Source organism: Eschscholzia californica, unplaced genomic scaffold (genome assembly GCF_041429995.1).
Source record: "Eschscholzia californica isolate CP2 unplaced genomic scaffold, dmEscCali1.0.p SCAF_5, whole genome shotgun sequence".
Classification (NCBI taxonomy): Eukaryota; Viridiplantae; Streptophyta; class Magnoliopsida; order Ranunculales; family Papaveraceae; genus Eschscholzia; species Eschscholzia californica.
The window spans coordinates 26,513,223-26,519,139 of NW_028238472.1; positions in this window are offsets into that span (position 1 = coordinate 26,513,223).

The window sequence follows — 5,917 nt, forward strand, 5'->3', positions numbered from 1 at the left end:
TTGTTCTTCAACACTGACATATCGAGTATCTCTTAATAGTCCACGGTCTTTAAGTGCATCACACAAGTCATACAATACATATGCCTTCAAACGAAACATATCTGGACACCGATCGACATGCTCATTTAGTACATTATAAACATACTGTCTTCCAGTGAGCGAATCATTCCTATATGGTTGTCTCAGTAAGTACCTAAAATTATACTGTTCGAGAAAATGTATTGTTAATAAGTCATTAATATGGTCTTCTCTACCAATACTTGTTTCACTATCTGAACTCATTTCAAAAACTTCAAACCTGTAAACCAATAAAATTGCAATGTTATGAAACAACAAAAATTACTTTCCAGAAGAATATTTAAATAAAACATCGTATTTGAAACATAACAAAAATATAAAAAGAAACAAACATCTAATTTTGAAACCAAACATAAATGCCATAATACGTAAAGAAATACATATAATATAAAAAATGCATCTAAATGTGTCCGTTTTCAATAGAATTGATCCAAGCCATCCTCCGGTGGTCTGGCATGCGGATAAAAGCCTCTCGCCATTCCTTCGCTTTCAGTACTTTTAAAGCATTAATATATGTATCATTGTGGATCATTTCTCCCACGGCATCTAATATTTCAATACACTTTGTCATCGTGAATTTGTTTCTTTCTTCAATTCTACTTTTAGATGTCTCAGATAATATTTTTAATGTTTCATTTACTTCAGACACTCTATTGTCTCTTCTTCCACGTCGAGCTACACCATTACTAGCATGAGAATGGGGTTGGACTGAATCAATGTTTTCTTCTACTGTCTCATTTCTTATATGTTCATTTGGACTGCCTTGATCTCTTTCATTACTACCATTAGGACTACGAGATCGATGCCGAGTTGGGCTGATTTCATCATCAGAAGAGTCAAAATCTCTATGATGTGATCCTCTGAGACGCCCATCTGCGACCGTATCTCCAAATACAATAGCTAGCTTTCTATACTCAGGACAACCATGTTTTCGAAATCTACCCGCCCGTGGATGCGTCTGTTATATAAAAAAAAAGTGGTTTCAAATGATTTATATGATACTTTATGATAAAGATACGCTTATAGTTTATGAAAAGTTAAATTTACCTTAACATAGTTGTCCCACCATTCACTTGTTGCACTGACGGTACACAATACCGGATCCCAACCCAATCTAGTATTTCCATCAACAAGTTTCTTATGGTCTTTGTATCTTTCCTTCAAACTATTCATCTTATTTTTAAATGCCTTTTTATCGTGCTTCAGTCCAAACCTTTGGTAATACTTCTTCATAATATCTGACCATTCGTTCTTTGAGAATGTTCCTATCACTCTATTTTCACCATTAGCAGTTACTTTATCGGCCATCAGATCGATAAAATATGTCTCGTTAAACTGAGACCAAGAGGCACCAGTTGCAATTGCCGATTCATAAGGAGGTAATGTATGATGGTTGGAAGCCATCTAAAGTAAATCGACAAAATTAGTTATTATGAATATGAAATGAAAAAAGAAAAAATCATTTAAGTAATCTTCATAATCATCACTAATACCACTAGTAGTACATCTACCAATACCAAAGTACTACCAAAAGAATGAGGGGAAAAAGAATAATCTGTTACTGCTGCCCTCTTTCCTACTACTAGCTGCTGTTGCGCTCTTTTCTCACTGCTACCCTCTTTCCTACTGCTGCTGCTGCCGTTCCTCCTACTACTACTGCAACTCCTCTTTCCTACTACTACTACTACTACTACTTACCACCACCACTACTACTACTACTACTCCTCTTTCCTCTTTCCTAACAACAACAACAACTACAACTGCTACAACTCCTCTGTCCTCTTTCCTATTTCGACTACTACTACTACTACTACTCCTCTTTCCTCTTTCCTAACAACTACTAATACTACTACGTACCACTACTACTACTACTACTACTAATAAGGAGGCAATGTATGATGGTTGACTACTACTATTCATAAGGAGGCAATGTATGATGGTTGGAAGGCATCTAAAGTGAATCGACAAAATTAATTATTATGAATATGAAATGAAAAAAGAAAAATTAGTTATTATGAATATGAAATGAAAAAAGAAAAAATCATTTAAAGTAAATCGATAAAGAACATACCTAAGTTCATGAAATTTTTAATATCTTAAGCCACGAATAAACTATCTTGCTAGTTATTCTTGCAAACTGAGGAGTGAGTAAGTTTTTTGACATGTCTGATCTGATGATGCATATTTGGATATACCATCTGGGCATATTAAACATCCTTAAAGTTTATAAATGTGGATGGTATGCATGCGAAACTTGCATTTTATTTGTTGTGGTTGAGGTAGTTATTATTTCTCCATCTAGGTATGTTCTTTTGAATAAAGTAGTTTAGCTTCATGAAATTTTATGAGACGCCGTAGTTGTATTTGCAAGTATAACCTGCTGTATGCATCTAAATATTGGATCCCATACATGCAATTCACATAACCAGAAATATTGATCCTAAAATATTCATGTTGAAGAGATATTCTAAAACTTGTTTTTGTTTATAAATTCAGAGTTATATACCTAAGAAGAATAGGATCCATTACTCTGGGCCTTTAATGCCCCCGGGAGGAAACATGGATGAAATGCTGAAAGAGCACGAAAGGCAAATTCAACAGGCTGTACGTAAAGTTTGTGTTGATAAAGCAAAGATGAAGATATATAGTGGTAATGGGCAGTCTGAAGCTCTACTTCTCACTGGGAGAAATGGGAGGTCAAGTATTCGTTCTGCAAGTTGAACAACATTCACATTGTCGTTTAAGTCCAACGTAGAAATTGTGGTTCCATCTTTGAAACGGTTTGTGTAGTCTCTACTTCCTCTTTCGACTACTACTACTACGACTACTACTTACCACTACTACTACTAAAACTCCTACTACTACAACTCCTCTTTCTTACTACTACTACTACTACAACTCCTCTTTGCTAACAACTACTCCTCTTTCCTCTTTACCCCCTTGTCCTACCCTTTCTTTCCTATGATACAACTACTGTTCTTGCTACTACTACTACTACTACTACTACTACTACTACTACTAATACCCTCTACATACTACTACTCCTCTTTCCAACATCATCAACATAATAATTTATCTCTTAATCCAACATCATCAACATAAGACATAATAATTTATCTCTTAATCCAACATCATCAACATAAGTAGCAATTATAGATTCAAGAACAACATCAAAAACAAAAATCTCTACAACAATTATGATAAGTAAAATCTCAACAACAAAAATAGGGGAAAAGATTTCAGATTCAATATTTCTAACAAATAAATAGAATATCTTTCACAACTTCATATGAAGAGGGAAATAAGAGATAGATCTAACCAATGAAAACAATATAAGTTTCAGAACATGATTTAGAGAGAAAAAATGAGAAATGGAGAGACTTACCTGCAATAACTTGCGATCTTTTGAAGATTTGGTGATGATTGAGGTAATGAAGAAGAAGAGGAGAGGAAATCTGCTGAAAACTAACCTAGGGTTTCAACAAAATAAATTGGGTGAATTTTTTTATTCCCTCCAAAAACACATTTTTCCCTCTCCCGTGCGCGTGTGAATGAATTCGGTCGTTCCGTCTCCTGAAAATGACTTCAACTTGAAGTCAGAAGTTAAAAAAATTAACTTCAGAAAAAAGCTAATTTTTGACTTAAAAAAGTCGATATTATTTCACAACCAAATTAACTTTTCTACTTTTTTACTTAAATAAGTCAAAAGGTAACTTATTTTAGTGTTGCCAAACGACATCTAAAATAAAGAGTCTATTACAATAAATCAAGTAGAAAGTAAAATTACAATAAGGAAAGCAGAAAGACAAAATAACAGAACTGAAGAATTACATAAGATAACTTCGATTTGTAGAGCATTCTTCATTATGTATCTTGCAAGTCTGGCAGTTCTTCTTGAGAATGATATGAAATTTGATCTTGAGAGTTCTTTTGGTTGGTTGAAAGATGAAACTTATACCTAACTTCCTGTAACATTGAAGATGGATTAAACATACACCAAAGGTTTCAAAAAGAAACGAGGGTGTCTGCAATGGAACCAAAAGATGATTCTGAGTTATCCCGCCAATATTCTCCATATAAAGAAACCATATCCGCTCGAGTTCTACCTAGTAGAATCATGCCAGACACCTGGTAAATGGGATCGCCGTCATAGCCCGATTATAAATACCCAGCTAATCCGACAAACGATTGCAAATGAATTGCGACAAGGGGTAGAAGTAAAAATGTGAGGGAACTTGGATAAAGAGTTAAATCTATTTGATAACCAAAGATAAAGGTAAGCAACAAAAAGTGAGTTGGAAGATAAGCAACAAAAACTGCACGGCAAAGGTGGAGATTAATATTCGAAATATAGTGTCGTCCGGGGTCGAAGGGAAAATTAAGATGAATGATTTTTATTACTGGTCTGATTGAGAGGCAAAAGTGCCCAGTAACTATACTATGCGTCTTCCTAAACTGATTTCGGTTAAAGATGAATGAAACTAGAATAGATAGTCGATCAAAATGATCTTGAGTCGGTCGACAACCTGGTAACACTACATAATGTGGAAAAGAACTATGATCGAAGTAGGCATAAAGGTTCAACATGACTGGTAGACTGACAGAATCGAGATCAGGATGTACAATGGAGGTACTTGACCTCTTACCATAAAATTTGTAAATCTTTACTTTATCTAAGGTCTTTCTTAGGAAAGGTGAGGTGAAATCAGATAACAGGTTAAAATGCCACATTTGGATCGCTTAACTTCGATGAGTTAGTTCTTTTCGTGTTTTATTTCTAATTATTTATAAGCTTTTCTTGGTAGGTACCTTATTTGGAGTTTGACGTTTCATTCGGAATAAAACGGAACATTTATCACATTTTATCTCATGTGGAAGAGACCGAAAGGAAAGAGAGACCAGGGGTATTTTGGTAATTTTTGCAGAGATCAGAGGTTAAGTGGCAAGTGGAGTCGATGGCGAGTCCAACGGCGAAGACGGAAGTCGAATCGGAGTTCGGACGAAGAAATTACGGAAGAAATAAGTTGGAGGGTATTTCGGTCTTTACCAAAAGTTAGAGGGTGTAGAGAATGATGAGGGCGCCCCCTTTGGTTTATTTATCTAGGCCCAAATCCAAGACCAAAGCTAAAGAAGAAGGTCAAGAAGGCTTTATGAGCACCCCAAGACCAAGTCAATGGGCCTAAACCAAGTCAAGGATTTGTATTTGGGGTCCATGAGAAAAAAAAAACAAAAGCTGATTAAGGGTTTATCATCTTCTCAATTAGGAATTAGGGTTTAGTTGAGAAAAGCTAGAGAGAGAGGGAAGGAGAAAGCCGGCCAAGGCTTTTGCCGGCGAGGGACACGGCAGCAGCTTCTAGGGTACAAACCAGCTCGGCTGTTCCTCAAGGAGACACGGGACGGAGAAGAGAGATCACGAATGACGGGCTCGGGTTGCTGTTGCAGCAGGTTGGATCTCCATTGCAAGAACATTAGAGAGCTCGGGACTGTGAATCCATAGGTTCGGACGAAGAAACCAGGAAGGGCTTCAGCTCGGGACTAGATTGGAAAGCACGGGACGGCCTGCAACAGATCCGGTTTTTACTGCCATTAGAACAGCTCGGTTTTGAGTGATAGCTCGCCAACAGCAACTCGGATTTGCTAAGGGACGCTGGTACGGGACAGAGAAAAGCACGAACAGCTGCTCGGTTGAAGCAATAGCACGGGACGACACTATTTCTTGGCCGGAACTTCGAGATATCTCGGCCGGACTTGGTTGTAGTTTTCCGGCCATTTCTTTGGCCGGAAACTATAAGGTTTTCGTTTGGAACTTCTTTTTGCCTTGATGCTCTTGATCTTTGGT